At 46.0% G+C, this 22,258-nt stretch overlaps 1 long non-coding RNA gene across 1 annotated transcript; it reads left to right on the top strand.

Moving 5' to 3' along the window:
• The first annotated feature begins 19,592 nt into the window (after positions 1–19,592).
• LOC137097661 (uncharacterized) lies at positions 19,593–21,121 on the top strand. The gene is made up of 2 exons (XR_010910329.1): positions 19,593–20,139; positions 20,830–21,121. It is a non-coding gene; the product is annotated as an uncharacterized lncRNA (long non-coding RNA).
• The last annotated feature ends 1,137 nt before the right edge of the window (positions 21,122–22,258 follow it).

The following is a 22,258-nucleotide window of genomic DNA, read 5'->3' as shown; positions in this document are numbered from 1 at the left end:
TAGTTCACCTACAATCAAAGAATATTCTGAACCCCACCAACAATAGAATTGGGCCACACTTCCCACACAGAACCCCCATAACCAACCGAAAGTACTGTGTTTTCTGGTGGTCTTTGGCGACCCCTCTGACACTCCCTTGTGACTCCCCCCCCCCAGGGGTCCCGACCCCCAGGTTGAGAAACACTGGTCTAACGCCTGGATGTGTCTTGGCTTCCCTTTTCTTCACCATTTTCCTTAAGGTCCCTGTGACGGCGTTTTCTCAAAATCAATAACCTCCACGCATCTGGCGCATATTCCCAAGCGAAGCATACCAGCGCCGAAGCCTATTAGAAACAGGTTGCAATTTGGAGAGATTTTGTGTTTGTGTGTGTGTGCGGCAAGGGCTAAAATGACTTCTCGTGGTGCGATTCCTTTTTCCTTTAATGGACAAGACGACGGCCTTCGAGAAAATAATGCTTTTCTTCCCTCTCCGGGGGGCAAAGGGGGGGAAAGGGTGAGACATTTAAGAGGCGAGAATACAACTCGTGGCCTCGTGCAGCCGGCTATTTCATTATCGTATGGAACAATTAGAATAATACGTCTATTTCTTTGGGTGTGCTTTGTGTTGTCCTCTTTGTCGTCCGACTATTATTACAGATTGTGTTCGTCTCTTTCCTCCTCGATCTCCTCCCTTTTTATTTTACATTCATAGTGGCACAAAAAAGAAAAGAGAGAGAGAAAGAAAAACACTCCACGGCATACATGTTGTGAAATATTAGTTTAATAAGACACAGGAATAATATTAAGGGTGCGATTCCCTCCCTTATATATTATTTATATGTGCTGCGTGATTTAGAGATGGATTGGGATTGAGACCACTGGTAGCAAATGTATGGATGCAAATATATATATATATATACACACATACACACCATCCGCCACATCTTCCGAGAGATTCGACGCACATCTTTGGAAGATTTTGATTTAACATGCCCGGTTTATCATGACCCGAAAACCCCTTCCTCTCTCTTTTTTATGTTAGCGCATAAATAATCAATGCGCGCTGCAACTTTAAATTACTGTTAATGCGCCGTACTTATGTTCCCCCAAGAACGATCCCGGGACTAACAGGGAATTGCAAGACAGATGCTTGGGGGGAAATATAATCATATCCATTTTTATTATTTGGAGACGTTTCTTATTAAAGCGATGGAAAAGGAGGGCGAGAGCGAGGAGGAGTCTTCCGATTGGATTATTGCAAAGCATAAGAAATGGGAGGTTAATGTCCCATTGAGCGCCTTACCTGCCCTCCTTCCAAGATTTCTTCGCTCGGGAAACAATCGGAAGATGAAGGGGGGACATTTGTGAGGACTCCACTCTATCTTCCTCACTTCAGTGATTTGACACGACGGTTTTACTATTTTTTTCCTTCCATTGAGAACATAGGAATTGTCAGATGGGATTAAGTCCCACGCTTTGTCTGTTCTAGCACCCCATCTCCCACAATGACAGCTGCAATGGGTCGGATTAGATGTCAAAGCCAGAGACCCCGCAAACTCCAAGATGTATATAGAAAAAACTAGCATCTGGTCTGCAGAGAAAGACCCAGTGAGCTAATTGTTCATATGCACTCAAGTGTTCAAGTGTTCTCAAGAACAGACAAGCATCCCAAGCTTTGAAGATCACCTGGGAAGGAATCCCACTGGAGCATTGTAGCGCACCCAAATACCTGGGAGTCACTCTGGACCGTGCTCTGACCTACAAGAAGCACTGCCTGAACATCAAGCAAAAAGTGGGTGCTAGAAACAATATCATACGAAAGCTGACTGGCACAACCTGGGGATCACAACCAGACACAGTGAAGACATCTGCCCTTGTGCTATGCTACTCTGCTGCTGAGTACGCATGCCCAGTATGGAACACATCTCACCACGCTAAAACAGTGGATGTGGCTCTTAATGAGACATGCCGCATTATCACGGGGTGTCTGCGCCCAGGCCTGTAGCGAGGGGGGGGGGGGTTAAGGGTTCAACCCCCCCTGAAATGTTTCAGATTTTTTTAAAAAACTGGTTTACTCATGAATTTTAACTGGTTAACCCAATCCCCATGCTAAGTCTATGAGATGCAAAAAATTAAGAGTCCCTCCAGAACTGCAAGCACTATCTCAGGCAAATATTGACAGTTTATTCACACTGTCATTACTTGCAGCAATAGCCGATGTAGTGACACAACTAAGTTGGGGGGGGGGCGTATTGAATGCTCTCATTAAGGAGGCCAGACTTGGTGGAGGTGGTTGACAGGGGCGGAGCTGCAGGCTATTGAAGGATGCCCCTTGCTGTGCTCTTTGAGTCAGCGTGAGCTAGGAGGCAGGTTTCAAACACCCCTCCGCAAAATTTTCAACCCCCCCCCCCCCCGAAATTTAAACCCCTCCCAAATTTTTTTTCTGGCTACGGCCCTGATCACGAGGTGTCTGCGCCCTTCACCACTGCAGAAATTACACTGCTTAGCTGGTATTGCACCACCTGACACCTGCCGGGAAGTAGCAGCCAATAGTGAAAGGACCAAGGCAGAGACATCTCCAGCTCATTCCCTGTTTGGGGATCAACCAGCACATCGATGAATTAAATCTAGAAAAAGTTTTCTAAGATTTACAGAGACACTCGCTGGAACACCTCAGCAAGCGAGAGTTCAAAAGTGGCAGGCTCCAACCAAGAACCACAATCAATGGCTGATACCAAATGAGAGACTCCCCCTGGGCACACAGAAGACTGAGTGACTTGGAAGGCGCTGAACAGACTGCGCTCTGGCACCACGAGATGCAGAGCCAACCTTCAGAAATGGGGCCACAAAGTGGAATCCTCGACATGCGAGTGTGGAGAAGAGCAAACCACTGACCACCTGCTGCAATGCAACCTGAGCCCTGCCACATGCACAACGGAGGACCTTCTTGCGGCAACACCAGAGGCACTCCAAGTGGCCAGAGACTGGTCAAAGGACATTTAATCAACTACCAAACTCACAAATTTTGTATTTTGTCTGTTTGTTTGCTTTGTTCTGTTAGAAATGTAATATAATGGACTGGTTGCCCTGACACGACAAATAAAGAAGCTGCAATGGGTCGGATTGGATGTCAAAGCCAGAGACCCCGCAAACTCCAAGACTTATATAGAAAAAACTAGCATCTGGTCAGCAGAGAAAGACCCAGTGAGCTAACTGTTCATATACACCAGTGTTTCTCAACCTGGGGGTCGGGACCCCTAAGGGGGTTACCAGGGGGTGCCAGAGGGGTCACCAAAGACCATCAGAAATAACAGTATTTTCTGATGGTCTTTGGGGCTCTGTGTGGGAAGTTTGGCCCAATTCTATCATTGGTGGGGATCAGAATGCATTTTGATTGTAGGTGAACTATAAATCCCAGCAACTACAACTCCCAAATGTTAAGCTCTATTTTCCCCAAGCTCCACCAGTGTTCAAATTTGGGCACATTGAGTATTTGTGCCAAACCTTTCCAGCAACTACAACTCCCAAATGTCAAGCTGTATTTCCCCCAAGCTCCACTAGTGTTCAGATTTGGGCACATTGAGTATTTGTGCCAAGTTTGGTCCAGATCCATCATTGTTTGAGTCCACAGTGCTCTCTGGAGATAGGTGAACGACAACTCCAAAACTCAAGGTCAATGTTCACCAAACCCTTCCAGTAACTATAAATCCCAGCAACTACAACTCCCAAATGACAAAATCATCCCCCCCCCCCAACCTCACTAGTATTCAAATTTGGATGTATTGGATATTTGTACCAAATTTGGTGCAGTGAATGAAAATACTTCCTGCATATCAGATACATAGGTTACAATTCATAACAGTCATAACAGTAGCAAAATTACAGATTTCTGAACATGTAGTGTTGAAAGATCTACTTGATCTTGGAAATATGATGGCTTGGTTTAGAAGGGAATTCTAGGATAGACTACTGCAACATACTCTACCTGGGGTTACCTTTGAAGATTGCTCGGAAGCTTCAAATAGTCCAACGAGAGGCAGACAGGTTAATAACTGGGGTGGCTCCCATGTTATGCCAGCTCCACTGGCTACCAGTTTGCTACTGGGCACAATTCAAAGTGCTGGCTTTGGCCTATAAAGCCCTAAATAGGCCCGGCCCAGTTTACCTGTCCAAACGCACTCCCTCTATGAGCCATCACAGAGATTAAGATCCTCCAAGGAGGCCCTGCCATTGTCACAGGCACGGTTGGTGGGGATGAGAGACGGGGCATTCTCAGATTGAATTAGATTGAATTACTAGACTCTGGTATGGTGCTGGGTGAAAGGGTGATCCAGTGCTAGAGTGCCACAATCTGGGTGGGACTTAAGAACATCATGGCTAACTGAAATCTTAATGGGATTTATGACCATTTTGGTTATCCGAAATCACAATGACACATAAGACCTTCATGGTTAACCAAGACCTCAATGGGACATAAGACCACCATGGTCAATTGAAATCACAATGGGACATGCGACCATCATAGTTATCCAAAATTACAATGGATCCTATGACCATTATGGTTATCCAAAATCACAATGGGACATACGACCATCATCGTTATCCAAAATCAAAATGGGAGGTAAGATTATTATGGTTTTCCAAAATCTCAGAGGAACAAAAGACCATCTTGGTTAACCAAGATCTCAATGGGACATAAGACCATCATGGTTAATTGAAATCGCAATGGGACCTAGGACCATTATGGTTATCCAAAATCACAATGGGACATAAGACCACCATCGTTATCCAAAATCACAATTGGACATGAGACCATCATGGTTAACGACGATCTCAGTTGGACTTATGACCATCATGGTTATCCAAAATCACAATAGGACATAAGACCATCATGGTTATCCAAAATCACAATTGGACATGAGACCATCATGGTTAACGATGATCTCAGTTGGACTTATGACCATCAAGGTTATCCAAAATCACAATGGGACATAAGACCATCATGGTTAATTAAGATCTCAGTGGGACTTATAACCATCATGGTTATTGAAAATCACAATGGGACATAAGACCATCATGGTTAACCAAGATCTCAGTAGGACATATGATCATCATGGTTATTCAAAATCTCAGTGGGACATATGACCATTATGGTTATCCAAAATCACAATGGGATGTAAGACCATCATGGTTAACCAAGATCTCAATGGGACTTATGACCATCATGGTTATCCAAAATCATAATGGGACACAAGACCATTATGATTAACCAAGATCTCAGTGGGACTTATGACCATCATAGTTATCCAAAATCAAAATGGGACTTAAGACCATTATGGTTAACCAAGATCTCAGTGGGACTTATGACCATTATGGTTATCCAAAAATCTCAGTGGGGCATAAGACCATCATGGTTATCCAAAATCACAATGGGACATAAGACCATCATTGTTATCCAAAATCTCAGTGGGATTTATGACCATCATGGTTATCCAAAATCACAATTGGACATGAGACTATCATGGTTAAGCAAGATCTCAGTGGGACTTATGACCATCATGGTTATCGAAAACCACAATAGGACATGGTTAACGACGATCTCAGTGGGACTTATGATCATCATGGTTAACCAAGATCTCAATGGGACATGACCATCATGGTTAACCAAGATCTCAGTGGGACTTATGACCATCATGGTTATCCAAAATCACAATGGGACACAAACCATTATGGTTAACCAAGATCTCAATGGGACATAAGACCATCATGGTTATCCAAAATCACAATGGGACACAAACCATCACGGTTAATTGAAATCTCAATGGGACCTATGACCACTATGGTTAGCTGAAATCTCAGGATGTATATGCACTCATTTGAAATATATCTTCTGAGGGGAACGCTGTCAGCATTCACAACCGTGTGCATTTGCACAAGGAAATTATCCAATACCCAGAATTTCTGGAAAGTAGCTGTTTGCAAGGAGGGAAGGGAGAAGCCAGCACCCCCATCCCCGTAGAAAGCCACGTTGGATCTTTAATTAAAAATCAGGGTTCAAAGCACCGGGGCATCGACTTCCACTACTTAATCTCCATCACTTCATTTCCCCACCAACTTCTTTAGTCTACAAAACTGCTGGAGACAATTTTTATTGATTGCTCTTCAAGCCGTCAGCAGCGTCCCCGGCTGATCATACGTTAGCCCCAGACACCTTGTGCATTTCAGATAATAACTTGGTGCTCCAGAGAAGAAATGAATTGGATGTGCAGTCACTAACTGTCCAAGTGAATCATGTTACTATATGTCAACCGCCCCGGCACCCGCGATCATTTTTGCCGAGAGAGAGGAATCTGCGATTTTCAGGGCTGTTTAGAATTATTTTCCAGATGAATAAGATGTAACAACAACTACTTAGAATCCAAAGTATCGTGTGCAGGCTGCGATTGGGCCAGCCGAGAATCCATTGTTGCAGGCTTAAGGCTAATAAGGATTATCTAATATATAATTGGGGAGAAAGGGGGAAATCCCACCATTATACTGTACAGCTAATGCAGTTCAGCACCACTTTAACCGCCCTGGATCAATGTTATGTAATCCTGGGAGTTGTAGTTTGGTGAGGCGGCAGCACTATTTGAAAAAGGTTGCCAAATCCCTTGTGAAACTACAACTCCCAGGATTCCATAGCACATAGTTGCCATGGCAACTAAAGTGGTGCTGAATTGTGTTAAGTTTACAATGTAGGCTAGTGGTTCCAAGGCCATGAGACCTACAATATTATTAAATATTATTTATTCATTTATTCATATGAACCCGCCAGGACTCTAAGATCTTCTGGGGAGGCCCTGCTCTCGATCCCGCCTGCGTCACAAGCACGGCTGGCGGGGACGAGGGACAGGGCCTTCTCTGTGGTGGCCCCTCAGCTGTGGAACGCCCTTCCCATGGACGTCAGATCAGCCCCTTCGTTAATGGTGTTTTGAAGGAAACTAAAAACCTAGCTGTTTGAACAGGCGTTCGGATAAACAGTGCAATGTACACGATGAATATAGGATACAGGAATATAGAAACGGAATAATGGATGACAAATTGGACCACGATTTGTATTGTGTTGGTATTGATGTGTTATTACCATGTATATTATGTTGTTAATGGTTTTTTAAATTTTGTATGTTGTTGGATTGACTTTTTGCTTTTGTTGTGAACCGCGCTGAGTCGCCTACGGGCTGAGAAACTGCGGTATACAAGCAAAGTAAATAAATAAATTCATTTATTTATTTACGACATTTATACGCCACCCTTCTCACCCCAAAGGGAACTCAGAGTGGCTTATAAGTTATATGTTCATACAATATAATGTATTATTAGCTTAGCACAATATTAGTATTATATATTACTGTATTGTACTATACCGCTATACTGTAATATTATTAAATATAATTTAATATTATATTTTATTATTATTTGTATTATATTGTATTACATTATAATATTATTATCAATATTATATGTGTATAAAATATATTATATTATTAGCACAGCGCAATATTAGTATTATATATTACTGTATTGCACTATACCACTATACTGTAATATTATTAGTAATATTACATGTAATATAAAATATATAATTATTATATTGTATTACATTATAATATTATTATCAATATTATATGTGTATACAATATATTATAATATTAGCATTAATATTATATTTAATATTATAATATTAAATATGGTTTTCTGTCAGCAAACAGATGGTGACTCCTGGATGGCCTATGTTCTGTATCAGAAACTAGAGCGGATGTGGTCGATCCAATGCAATTTTCTGAATCAGCATCCCAAATAACCAAACCGAATCTAAAGTTGACAAAGACTGATTCATAACCCTTTTGGTACTAATGTTGGGGAGTGGTCCCTGTTCAAGCAGTCCCTGGTCAAAGTGATCCCTGGTCAAGTGGTCCCTGATCAAAGTGGTCCCTGGTCAAGCAGTCCCTGATCAAAGTGGTCCCTTGTGGAGCAGTCCCTCATCAAAGTGATCCTTGGTGGAGCGGTCCCTGGTCAAAGTGGTCCCTGGTGGAGTGGTCCCTGATCAAAGCTGTCCCTCGTCAAGCGGTCCCTGGTCAAAGTGGTCCCTGGTCGAGCGGTCTCTGATCAAGTGGTCCTTGATGGAGCAGTCCCTGATCAAAGTGATCCCTGGTCAAGTGGTCCCTGATCAAAGTGGTCCCTGGTGGAACAGTCCCTGGTCAAAGTGTTCCCTGTTCAAGCGGTCACTGATCAAAGTGATTCCTGGTCAAGCAGTCCCTGATCAAACTGGTCCCTGGTGGAGTGGTCCCTGATCAAAGTGATCCCTGTTCAAGTGGTCCCTGATCCAAGTGGTCCCTGGTGGAGCAGTCCCTGATCAAAGTGATCCCTGGTGGCGCGGTCCCTGGTCAAAGTGGTCCCTGGTGGAGCGGTCCCTGGTCAAAGTGATCCCTGGTCAAAGTGTTCCCTGTTCAAGCAGTCCCTGATCATAGTGATCCCTGGTCAAGCGGTCCCTGATCAAAGTGGTCCCTGTTCAAGCGGTCCCTGATCAAAGTGGTCCCTAGTGGAGCAGTCCCTGATCAAAGTGATCCCTGGTGGCGCGGTCCCTGGTCAAAGTGGTCCCTGGTGGAGCGGTCCCTGGTCAAAGTGATCCCTGGTCAAAGTGTTCCCTGTTCAAGCAGTCCCTGATCATAGTGATCCCTGGTCAAGCGGTCCCTGATCAAAGTGGTCCCTGTTCAAGCGGTCCCTAATCAAAGTGGTCCCTGGTGGAGCAGTCCCTGGTCAAAGTGATCCCTGGTCAAGCGGTCCCTGATCAAAGTGGTCCCTGTTCAAGCGGTCCCTAATCAAAGTGGTCCCTAGTGGAGCAGTCCCTGGTCAAAGTGATCCCTGTTCAAGCGGTCCCTGATCAAAGTGGTCCCTGGTGGAGCAGTCCCTGATCAAAGTGATCCCTGATCAAAAAAACGATTGGGAACCACTGGTGTAGACGTACCCAAAGTTGTCGTAGCTCATTAAGAAATCCACTCTCTCTGATCTTGAGATGGTTCAAGCAGTACATTCACCACTCTAGGTGTGTTGGGAGAAAGCACACACACCTGCCTGCAGTGCCCCTCCTCTAGAGTAGAAACAGCTTCAAGAAGCCTCCTTAAAATATATCTGTACATATCTGTGTCCAACCCTGGACATTATTCCACAGATATATAAACCTCACTTGCCTAGTTTCCAAGAGACCTCATAGCTTGAGGCAGGTTACAGTAAAGCTCAGGAAAATGAGAGATGTAGTCCCAAGACACCTGGAGATGTCAGAAGAGAAAGCTTCTGGAACATGGCCAGACAGCTCAGAAAACTCACAGCAACACAATTATTATTATTACTAGCTGTACCCGCCACGGGTTGCTGTGGCCAACCTTCCCTCCCAATTTCTCTCCTTCGTTCTTTCTCTCCTTCCTTCCCTCCCTCTTTTTCTTTCCCTTCTTCTTTCTTCCTTCTCTACCTGTTTCTTTTCTCAATTCCTTTACTCTTTGATTCCATTCTTCCTTGTCTCTTTCTTTCCTTCCTTGTCTCCTTCCTTCCATCCCTCTTTCATTCCTCCTCTCTTTCATTCCCTCTTTCACTTTTTTATTTCCTTCTCTCCTTCCTTCTCCACCTTTCTTTCCTTCTCTGCTTCCCTCTTTCTTTCCCTCCTTTTTCTCCCTCCTTCTCTCCTTCCTTCCTTCCTTCCTTCCTTCCCTCCCTCTTTCTCTCTTTCGTTCTTTCTCTCCTTCCTTCCCACTTTCACTTTTTTTATTTCCTTCTCTCCTTCCTTCCTTCTCTGCCTTTCCTTCTTTCCTTCTCTCCTTCCTTCCTTCCTTCTCTGCCTTTCCTTCTTTCCTTCTCTCCTTCGTTCCCTCTTTCTCTCCTTCCTTCCTTCCTTCCTTCCTTCCTTCCTTCCTTCCTTCCTTCCCCCTTTCTGTGTTTGTGTTTTGTGTCTGCATATATGTGTGTATATATTTCTGTATATATTTGTGTATGTGGTTTTGTGTTGCGTTGTAATGTATTTTGGGTGGTTTTATTTTGCTTTTTTAGTCTCTTCTACTGTATTTTTCAGTATTTTTAGGAGTGATGGTCACTCGTTGGCCTGATAGGCATATTGTGTTCAAATTTGGTGTCAATTTGTCCTGTGGTTTTTGAGTTATGTTAATCCCACAAACGAACATTACATTTCTATTTATATAGATTATCTTGCAATGGTGTGTGGATTTGCAGTGTGTCACACCCACTCCTCCCCTTGAAACTTCTCACCTAGTTTTCCTCTTGCTTGAAAGCTGGGGGTCAGGAAATGCTAAACCAGACCCCCAACTTTGTCATAACTAGTTCTCCTCCTCCTTCCCCTTCTTTTGAAAATATGAAACCGAAGCTTTGGGAGCTGCAAACTCTGCCTGACCTCGAGCGATGCCCAAGACGAGAAGGAGAGAGCCGTCGCAGCAATAAATAACCCAGAAAGGCCACACAACGCAAGGGTGATGTCAGAGTGCCCTTGTCGCCCTAAGCTGGGAGAAATTACTTAACAAATTGGGAGGAGGAAGAGATGGGAAAGCAAAGCAAGCCGGGGATAAATGAGGGATAGAAGGGCCTAATCCTCCGCCAGGTCGCTTTCAGGCTGCAGCCAAGAGAGAGAAAAGGAAGCCTGTTCGATGGAAAGGCCAACTTCATTTGACTCTTTTCCATCGCTCGTCCATTTCAACACTGAACTTGAAAACATTGCCTTCACCCTGGTCCTGCTATTTTTATACACTCCGTTGTCCGGGTTATTTGAAAAAAAAAAATCAATTTTGTAATTGTGCAAAATGCATAAGATTGTGGGTGAACTACAACTCCCATTATGCCAGGTGAAATACTTCAGTGCTTGTTAGTTTGTTATGTTGAGTAAGTTTGCTCTACATGCATTAGTGCTCTCTGGTTGTAGGGTAAATTACAACTCCCACTATGGTGAATCAGTCGCCTCAAACCCCTCCAGTAGGTTGAGTTAGTCATGGGGGTTCTGTGTGCCAAGTTTGCTCCAGGTTCATAATTTGTGGAGGTCACTGTTTCCCTGGTTGTGGGTGAACTACAACTCCCATCATGCCAGGTTAACCCTGAGAAACTCCATCAGTACTTAAAGTTTGTTATGTTGGGCAAGTTTTGGTCTAGATGCATCATCAGTGGGATTCAGTGAGCTCTCTGGCTGTAGGGTAAACTACAACTCCCAGTATGGTGAGTCAGTCCCCTCAAATCCTTCCAGTAGGTTGAGTTAGTCATGGGGTTTCTGTGTGCCAAGTTTGGTCCAGGTCTATCATCGGTGGAGGTCACTGTTTCTCTGGTTGTGAGTGAACTACAACTCCCAGAAAGGAAGGTCACCCCCCCCCCCCCAGTAGTCACATCAACACAATCACTATAAACAGCTTGCATTCTCTGATGAATCTCCTTTGGGGTGACACCTTCTGCTGTCAAGAATTCAATGACTGCACGTTGCTTAAGTTGCATTGACCAACCGTCTGCGCAGGGTTCCATACTTTGCAATTTAACAACACAACCGTTCAATGCTAAGGCTTCCCACCAAAATGGAACTGTAGAGGAGAGTCTACTGAACAAGCCAGTACCTACTGCATAGGGTGCTTAAGTCACATTGACTGACCATCTGTGCAGGGTTCCATACTTCGCACTTTAACAACACAACCATTCAATTCTAAGGCTTTCTGCCAAAATGGAACTGTAGAGGAGAGTCTACTGAACAAGCAAGTACCTGCCGCATGCGTTGCTTAAGTCACATTGATTGACCATCTGCGCAGGGTTCCATACTTTGCACTTTAACACAACCGTTCAATGCTAAGCCTTCCCGCCAAAATGGAACTGTAGAGAAGAGTCTACTGAACAAGTCAGTACCTGCCGCATGCGTTGCTGAAATCACATTGACAGACCATCTGCTCAGGGTTCCATACTTTGCACTTTAACAACACAACCGTTCAATGCTAAGGCTTCCCACCAAAATGGAACTGTAGAGGAGAGTCTACTGAACAAGCAAGTACTTGCCATATCTGTTGCTTAAGTCTCATTGACTGATGGTTTGTGCAGGGTTCCATATTTCACACTTTAACAACACAACCTTCACTGCTAAGGCTTCCCACCAAAAATGGAACTGTAGAGGAGAGTCTACTGAACAAGCCAGTACCTGCCGCATACTGTTGAGGAGTTACGAAAGTGGAGGCATTACTTTTTATTCAACCCTCGTACAAACCTTTCATAATATCATAGAGTTGGAACTGATCTCAAAGGCTATCCAAATCATGCAGTAAGACCCAAATTAAGCAGTCCCGACAGATGGCCATGCTGGTGCTGCTTGAAAACATCTAGAAAAGGGGACTCCACTAATCTCAAAAGCAGTATATTCTACTGTCAAACACCTCTTACCATCAAGGAATTCTTCCTAATTTTCAGGGGGAATTTCTTTTCCTGCCACTTGGTTGCCCCCCATGGAAACCACAAAATCGGACTCCACGGAATTGGGATTGGATCCAACCCAACCTGATTTGCATGGTATAATTAAGAGAATACAGATGAGTTGGGCCACCTCTCCGTCCCATGCAAGGGCTGAAGGCTCCAGCTCTCCTGTCACCGTTTGATGGACGCCTTCCCAAGCCGAAGGAGAGCGATCCCAGCCTTGGCGAAGGTTCTCCATCATTTCTCCGAGAGCCTTCATGGAAGCGAATTCAGATCAAGCCGCTTGACATTCTGAAATGCTGGAGATTGCGGGTCGATAGCCAGGAGGACAGATCAATTCCTGTGACGGCTAAGACCACTATAATCGCTTTCCCTTCACCTTGTCAAAGTCACCTCGGTTTCACTCCAGTCGGAGACGGGGCAAGGGAACTGTTTGGGTAGAAAACGCACCTCCACCTTTTTTTTGTGATTTGCTAAGCAGCTTTGTGTAGCAGACAAAGGCTCCCAGGAAACCTATAAATATTTGCATGCAGTGATGCAGTACAACCGCGTATCATAGAATCATAGCATCCTAGTGTTGGAAGAGACCTCATGGACCATCCAGTCCAACCCCATTCTGCCAAGAAGCAGGAAAATTGCATTCAAAGCACCCCTGACAGATGGCCATCCAGCCTCTGTTTAAAAACCTCCCAATGAAAGGGTCTTTGAGTAAAATTAGCAATGCTAAGCAAGGGGCTTTAAATGAAATTAGCAGCACAGAAGAAAATGTTTTTAAGAAACAAGATGTGACATGTAGAGGAGGCCATACAAAGTTTGAGCTTACATAGGAAGTTGAGTTGTGGTTAAGCCAAAGGTTGTGGTTAAGTGCAAAGTCTGCTGGTTAAGTGCAAAGTCTGTGGTTAAGGGCAAAGTCTGCAAGAAGGTACTGTTTAAAAGCTTCCAAAGAAGGAGCGTCTACCACACTCCGGGGCGGAGAGTTCCACTGCTGAATGCCTCTCACAGTCAGAAAGTTCTTCCTAATGTTCAGGTAGAATCTCCTTTCTTGTAGTTTGAAGCCATTGTTCCATTGCGTCTGAGTCTTCAGGCAGCAGAAAACAAGCTTGCTCTCTCCTCCATATGACTTCCTATCGCATACTTATACATGGCTATCATGTTTGCTCTCGGTCTTCTCTTCTTCAGGCTAAACATGCCCAGCTCTTTAAGTTGCTCCTCATGGGGCTTGTTCTCCAGACCCTTGATTATTTTAGTCACCCTCCTCTGGACACACTCCAGCTTGTCAATATCTCTCTATGCCGTTGCACCTGGGGGCTATAACTCTTAGTGAAAGAGACATCTTTCCCCCAGGGGATTGCTTCTTGCCTTCCTTTATGGAACTGGAACTCCCAAGGACCAAAACACTGTAGATAACTCAAAATAGGTTTTATTGTTCATAAAGAGTTATACCTTTAAGGCAATATGCTGGAAGTTTCAAAGGGGGTAAAGGAAATATACATTACGGTCTCTGGTTGTCTTGGGTCCAAGGAGATTTCGCAGCTGAGAAGCTTTTCCTGTTCCCTCTTTTCTCAATGGCTGTGAAGGTCGGAACAAACACAACCCCCAGTCCAATGGCCTATGTTGAAGGCACAGAGTCTTCCTTTTGATGCCAAAGGACCAGTTTAAAGGCACTTGGGTCTCCTCAACATTGTCCAGGGCGATCTGGACATGAAGTATGAGTCCCACGGGTAAAAACCTTCGAATTGGTGATGAGAGTTAACTTAATTAAGGGCTTTAGAGCCAAGTCTCTTTCTCACTTCTATCTGATAGAAAGTTTAATTGTAGAATGGAAAAGGAAAAGCTCTGCCCTCCTCCCAGCTCTTTAAACCGCCCCTCATAGGGCTTGTTCTCCAGACACTTGATCCTTTGAGTCACCCTCCTCTGGACACATCCCAGCTTGTTGACATCTCCCTTCAATTGCGGTGCCCTGAATTGGACACAGTATTCCAAGTGTATTCTGACCAAGGCCGAATAGAGGGGGAGCTATGAGCTATTCAGCAGTGGAACTCTCTGCCCTGGAGTGTGGGGGAGGCTCCTTCTTTGGAGGCTTTGAATCTGAGATTGGATGGCCATCTGTCGGGAGTGCTTTGAATGTGATTTTCCTGCTTCTGGGGAGGGGGTTGGACTGGATGGTCCATGACGTCTCTAACAATTCTATGATTCTATGGTTGGATTGGATAGCCCTCCATCTCCATGTGTCTATGTTTCGAGATGTAAATGCACACTGGAGAGAAAACCAGGAACATCTAAGAACGTTTTTCTTCCCAGCCAAGTTCCCCCTCTTCCCATACCTGCCTGTCTCTCTTTTCCAGCATGCAGTATTAGTTTTGACACCATTTATCCTCTCCACACACCAGGAAAAGTTGCCACCATCGGCGTTCCATGACAGGTCCCACTGAGCCACTTTCCTTCCAGTGGATAATAATAATAAAAAAAACCCTCAAACACGTGAGTGCTGGCAACCTGGTCATAAACGTTCGGTTGGGGGATAAATGAGGGACAAACCAACCGGCTGTTTAATGGGCGGTTGTTAGCGACACATTATTTGCTTTTGCTCTTTAAGCGTCGCCCAAACCCGTCCCTGTCCAACGAGACTCTGGGGTGACGTTTCCAGAACGCACCGTATTGATCAACGCATTAGACAGGTTGGTCATCTGCGGTTGCCTGCGTACCTTGGCACTTCTAGGGGTAATCAATGATATTTTTATAGCTGCGGGTATGAATCAATAGACTTGCAGCTCTCTTAATTGATTCGTCTAAGGCCTTCCGTGGGGCAGACCATCAATTATATCTGACCGTAACCACTGGATGTTAAACAATGACGGCAGGCCATCAGAGAAGAGCGAGGGGCATTTGGCATCAGCCAGAACAATTTGGCTCATTTCTCCAGCCAAAATGGAATCATGACCTAGAACAGTGGTTCCCAACCTGTGGGTCCCAAGATGTTTTGGCCTTCAACTCGCAGAAATCCCAACAGTTAGTAAACTGACTGGGATTTCTGGGAATTGTAGGCCAAAACACAGGTTGAGAACCACTAACCTAGAAGCTTATTTAGAGAGTTCAATTAGCATCAGCTGAACTACCACTGTAAAGATCTTCCTGAAGTTCCTTCTTTAGACAAAGCTGGATAGATGTATTCAAGATAGATCTCTCACTTAGTGGAGACACCACTAAGAAACTCAATAGTCCTCTGGTTTCACCTTAGGTTCATCTGACCTACCACTGAACAGATCTTCATGATGTTTCTTCTTTAGACAAAGCTGGATAGATGTATTCAAGATGGATCTCTCACTCAGTGGAGACACCACTAAGAAACTCAATAGTCCTCTGGTTTCACCTTAGGTTCATCTGACCTACCACTGAACAGATCTTCATGATGTTTCTTCTTTAGACAAAGCTGGATAGATGTATTCAAGATGGATCTCTACCATACATCACTCAATGGAGACACAACTAAGTGTCAGGACTCGGTTTCCTGGCCTTGGATGTTGGCGCACAAAACCGGATCCCTGACATGGAGAACTGATAAGGGATTGCAGCTGGTGGCCTTGGGAGGGGCCGTTGGTGGTTTGGCGGGGAATATTGCGCGGGATAATTGTCAGGCGGGAAGAGGGGATTCGAATGTGGGGGAGGGTATATAAGGGTTGACTTGTGTCTGTGCGCCAATCCTGGCTTTCATTGTGTATATGCATCCAGTAGTAAAAGTTTCCTGATTGATTACGGATTGGCGTCCTGTGTCTTTTCTGGGAGCGGCTGCTGTGAGCTTACATTAAGCCAGGATTCATCGGTGCCATCCCACGGCTGTGGTGAGGCACCCCTATGCAACGGGAAGAAGATCCAACGGAGGGGGGGGAACCAGCCTCCCCTTTCGGAAATGCAGAAGAGGAGCTGGAGAGAGTGAATGCCTTGGCTTCATCGACTGCATATGCCCAGCCCAACGGAGTCACACAGAGGCGAGTGAAGGGGGCAGGGGCGGCAACGAGAGAAAGCAGTGGGCTAGAGTTTCCCTCCCCGCAGAGATTGGAGTGCCTGGAGGAAAAGATGGCATCAATGGAGACAACCCTCGCGATGATGTCAAAGGTGGTGGAGAGGCTGGCCCCCCTGTTGGAGGAACCGCCACCCCGAGGGGAATCGATGTGGAGCGCAGGGGAGAGGAGTGACCGGGAACCCGGGGCACGTCCTAAAACACAGACGAGCTGGAGGGCTGCTGCGGAGAGCGATGAGGAGGAGGAGCGACCCCGGGGACTGGCGCCCCAGCAGACGTTCCTGGTGCCCCCGGCCGGAGCCGGGCGCGGCACAGGGCGTCAGGAATTGCCCCCGGAGCAGAGAGGGCTCCATGGAGGGCCACCGCGAGCGGAGAACCGGGGAAGGCAGCTCCTTCCATACCAACCTAGGAGGGAGGAGCTGAGGATCGAGTTTGGAGGAGGAGCCGGGAACCTCGCATACTTCCTGACTATGGTGAGGGGATATCTAGAAGATAACGCCCTTACCTTCGGATCGGAAGCAAGCAGAGTGCGAGCAGTGGGCGCGGCACTGAGAGGGGGAGCAGCGGAATGGTATGTCCAGCTCCACGCCAGGCACGACCCATGTTTGGGATCTACAAGGCGATTCCTGGCTGCGATGGAGGCGCGCTTCAGGGATCCGCTCGAGAGGGTCCGGGCGAGGGAAAGGCTGCAAACGATAACCCAAGGACATCGTTCCGTATCTGAGTACGTGGAGGAATTCCGGTTGAGGGCGGAGAAGGTCCCAGAGTGGTCCAACACCACCAAGGTCCAGATCTTCAAGGAGGGCTTGCGGAAGGAAATCCTGACCTGGGCGCTTCACCGCGACGACCCGGAGGAGATAGGTGGATGGATCGAGCTGGCCGGCCGCGTCGAGACGACCTTGGCACAGGTCAAGAGGCATCAAGGAGCAGCGCCGCAGCAGACGAGGGCGAAGGAGGAGAGTCGGGGAACGGAGAGAAGCACGGTCGGAAAAGCCCCGGCCCGAGGGCCCAAGGAGCAGAGGGGCCCTTGTTATGTATGCGGTCGCCTGGGCCATCGGGCTGCCGAATGCAGACAAAGGAAAGGAGGAGAATCCCATTTCCCAAAGTTCAAACCGGCTGCAGGGAAGAGAGCGGAGGAGAGCCCCCCTTCTAGGGCCCCGGTGGGTGATCTGGTGAGTCACAGCCCAGGAATGCTAGTATTCCCAATCAGGCTAGAAGGGGAGGGGAAGTGGGCCAGCTGCAAAGCTCTCATGGATTGCGGCTGCTCAAGAAACATTATGGCCCCAGAGCTAGCAGACGAACTGAAATGTGAGAAAACCCCCTTGCAGAGCCCCATAGCGTTTTCGCAGCTAGATGGGTCAGTGGCGGCTGGGACCCCGGCACGGTTTGAAGTGGGAGAAGTGAGATGTAAAGTGGGGAGCTGGGAAGGCAGCATAACCTTCGTTGTATCCCCTATGGCTACTTACAATGTGATACTGGGGATGCCATGGTTAAGAGAAGCCAACCCACAGATCAATTGGAGGGAAGGCAGCATCACATTCCAGAGCGGAGAAAGAGGAAATTGTTGCAAGGGGGAAGAAAACACGGCAGGTGGGGTGCAGGAAATTCCCCCTGAATACAGAGACTTTGAGGATGTGTTTGACGAGAAGGAGGCAGACCAGCTTCCCCCTCCTAGGAGGGTCGAAGTAAAGATTGAACTCAATGAGGACGCTAAGTTGCCCAGGAGTAGATTGTACCCCATGTCAGTCAAGGAGATGGAGGAACTGAGGAAATATATTGATAAAAACTTGGCCCGAGGGTTTATAAGGCCCTCCGAATCACCCTTGGGAGCCCCAGTGTTGTTTAGGCACAAAAAGGATGGCTCATTGAGACTGTGCGTGGACTATAGGGGGCTGAACGCAGTGAGCACCACCAACAACTACCCCATGCCACTGACTAAGGACTTACTATCGAGATTGTCGGAAGCAAGGGTGTTCACAAAAATTGACTTAATCGAAGCTTATCATAAACTGCGCATAAGGCCCGAGGACAGGTGGAAAACTGCGTTCACCTGCGCGTTCGGCCATTTTGAATTCTGCGTCTGCCCCTTCGGGCTAAGGGGCTCTGGATCAGCATTTATGCAAATGATTAATGAGGTGTTACACCCACTATTGTATCGCGGGGTGTTTTGCTTTGTGGATGATGTAATTGTGTTTACCCGTGATAGACGATCTCATGTCAAATTGGTGAGAGAGGTGCTCCAGAAATTGAGGGAGGCAAAACTGTTTGCAAAACTGCCAAAATGTGAGTTCAATAAAGAACAGATAGACTTCCTGGGATACCGAATATCCAAGGGAGGGATAGCAATGGATCCAGCAAAAGTGGAGGATGTCAGGGGGTGGAGCCCTCCCCAAACGCGCAAACAGTTGCAATCATTCCTCGGGTTTGCAAATTTCTACCGGGGTTTCATAAAGGAATTTGCTCAAATAACGGTGCCCTTAACTGAACTGCTAAAGACGAAGGGAAGGGGGGAAACAGTAAAGGTACGATCCCCGGGAGCAAAGTTAGATTGGTCAATTGAATGCCAAAAGGCTTTTGAAGAACTGAAGCGCAGGTTCACTGAAGAACCGGTATTAATCCACCCCGATTTAACCAAACCATTCGTGATCCATTGTGACGCATCAGATTGGGCGTACGGGGCGGCCCTGATGCAAAGGGACCCAGAAGGGAGGTTGAAGCCATGCGGGTTCATCTCGAAAAAGTTCAGCGAAACTGAACGAAACTGGCCGGTGTGGGAAAAGGAGGCCCTGTCGGTAGTGAGGGCCCTAGAGACATGGAGGCACTTATTAGAAGGAAGCGGCATCCCCTTTGAAGTGTGGACCGACCATAAAAACTTACAATACCTCACTTCACCCAGGCAATTGTCAGCGAAGCAAATAAGGTGGGGGCAGTATTTCAGCAGATTTAATTTCAAGCTGCGTTTCCAAAAGGGGAACCAAAATGTGGTCGCAGACGCGTTGTCAAGAATGCCGGAGGATGGAGGGAGGGGAAGAGGCCCAAAGGGGAGCATATTCTCAGAACAGCAGTGGGGCATGGCAGTACAAACCCGAGCGCAAAAGGAGCGCAGTCAAACTCTGGTGGGGATTGAGAGCAAGGACGGGGGATGGGAGGAGGAGATAAGACAAGCATGCAGGGAGGATGAGTGGCTGGAAAGAAATAAGGAAAAGGTGGAATGGAAGGATGGATTGGGATTTGTGCACAGGAAGCTATATATCCCAGGCAACCTAAGGGAAAAAATGATGATTAGATGCCATGGCAACAAGGGGGCAGGACACTGGGGAGTGACGAAAACCCTGAAAATGTTGGCACGACAGTGTTGGTGGCCCGGGATGAGGGGTGACACCAAAGTGTATGTATCCAAATGTAATGCGTGTGCACAAAGTAAGGCAACCACACAAAAGCCAACGGGGTTATTGCAAAAGGTGGCAGAGCCATCAAGACCTTGGAGGGTGATTGCTATGGACTTTGTGGGTGAACTCCCAGTCAGCAGGGGTCAGCGCTATATATGGACAGTGATGGATTTATTCTCAAAACAAGCACATTTCATAGCGCTGCCTAAGTTGCCATCTGCAGAGAAATTGGCTGAGTTGTTTATCAAACATATCTACCGGTTGCATGGTTGTCCGGACCAGGTAATTAGTGATCGAGGGGTACAATTTACAGCCAGGTTCTGGGAAGGTTTCATGCAATTGATGGGGGTGGAAAGAACCTTGAGCTCAGCGTTCCATCCCATGACAAATGGGGGGGTCGAGCGCACACAACAGACCTTGGGAATGTCCCTAAGAACATACACAAACCAATGCCAAACTGACTGGGCCGATCTACTCCCGTTTGCAGAGATTGCGTACAATGGAGCCTGTCACGCATCCACAGGGAAATCCCCCTTTGAGGTAGTATACGGCATGGAAGTAACCCCTTTTCCCAAACTGCCGAGTTGGGGGGAAGAACTGGAGGGAAAGGAAGAATGGTCATACAAGATGAAAGCGAACTGGGAGGGAGTGGCAAAATCACTGCGAGAGGCACAGCGAAAATATAAGTTGTTTGCAGATCGGAAAAGGAGGGTAGGTGACAAATTGGAAGAAGGGGATTTAGTGTGGCTGAGCACAAAAAACCTTAAGTTAAATACCCCCTCTCGGAAGTTGTCTCCCAAATACGTTGGTCCTTTTAGAATTTCTAACAAGGTGAATGAAGTGACATATACCCTGAAACTACCTAAGGTATTGGGGAAAATACACCCAACGTTTCATTGTAGTTTGTTGAAAAAATACCAAGGTCCGCTAGATGAAGAAGGAACATAATGGTGACGTATATTTCCCTTCCAGGAAGAAGAAGAGGTGGAGGGGGACATTATGTCAGGACTCGGTTTCCTGGCCTTGGATGTTGGCGCACAAAACCGGATCCCTGACATGGAGAACTGATAAGGGATTGCAGCTGGTGGCCTTGGGAGGGGCCGTTGGTGGTTTGGCGGGGAATATTGCGCGGGATAATTGTCAGGCGGGAAGAGGGGATTCGAATGTGGGGGAGGGTATATAAGGGTTGACTTGTGTCTGTGCGCCAATCCTGGCTTTCATTGTGTATATGCATCCAGTAGTAAAAGTTTCCTGATTGATTACGGATTGGCGTCCTGTGTCTTTTCTGGGAGCGGCTGCTGTGAGCTTACAACTAAGAAACTCAATATTCCTCTGGTTTCATCTCAGGTTCATTTAGGATCATCTGACCTACAACTGAAAAGGTCTTCATGATGTTCCTTCTTTAGACAAAGCTGGATAGATGTATTCAAGATAGATCTCTACCATACATCACTCGAAGGAGACGCAACTAAGAAACTGAATATTCTCTGGTTTCACCTTAGGTTCGTTTAGGATCATCTGACCTACCACTGAAAGGTCTTCATGATTTCCTTCTTTAGACAAAGCTAGATAGATGTATTTAAGATAGATCTCTACCATACACCACTCAATGGAGATGCAACTAAGAAACTCAATATTCCTCTGGTTTCATCTTAGGTTCATTTAGGATCATCTGACCTACCACTGAAAAGGTCTTCATGATGTTCCTTCTTCAGACAAAGCTGGATAGATGTATTCAAGATGGATCTCTACCATACATCACTCAATGGAGATGCAACTAAGAAACTCAATATTCCTCTGGTTTCACCTTAGGTTCATTTAGGATCATCTGACCTACCACTGAAAAAGTCTTCATGATGTTCCTTCTTTAGACAAAGTTGGATAGATGTATTCAAGATAAATCTCTACCATACATCACTCAATGGAGACGCAACTAAGAAACTCAATATTCCTCTGGTTTCACCTTAGGTTAATTTAGGATCATCTGACCTATCACTAAAAAAGTCTTCATGATGTTCCTTCTTTAGACAAAGTTGGATAGATGTATTCAAGATAGATCTCTACCATACATCACTCAATGGAGATGCAACTAAGAAACTGAATATTCTCTGGTTTCATCTTAGGTTCTTTTAGGATCATCTGACCTATCACTGAAAAGATCTTCATTATGTTCCTTCTTTAGACAAAGCTGGATAGATGTATTCAAGATAGATCTCTACCATACATCACTCAATGGAGATGCAACTAAGAAACTCAATATTCCTCTGGTTTCATCTTAGGTTTATTTAGGATCATCTGACCTACCACTGAAAAGATCTTCATGATGTTCCTTCTTTAGACAAAGCTGGATAGATGTATTCAAGATGGAGCTCTACCATACATCACTCAATGGAGACACAAC

The sequence above is a fragment of the Anolis sagrei genome, chromosome 11, assembly GCF_037176765.1.
Source record: "Anolis sagrei isolate rAnoSag1 chromosome 11, rAnoSag1.mat, whole genome shotgun sequence".
Classification (NCBI taxonomy): Eukaryota; Metazoa; Chordata; class Lepidosauria; order Squamata; family Dactyloidae; genus Anolis; species Anolis sagrei.
This window is presented reverse-complemented; position numbering and strand designations above follow the sequence as displayed.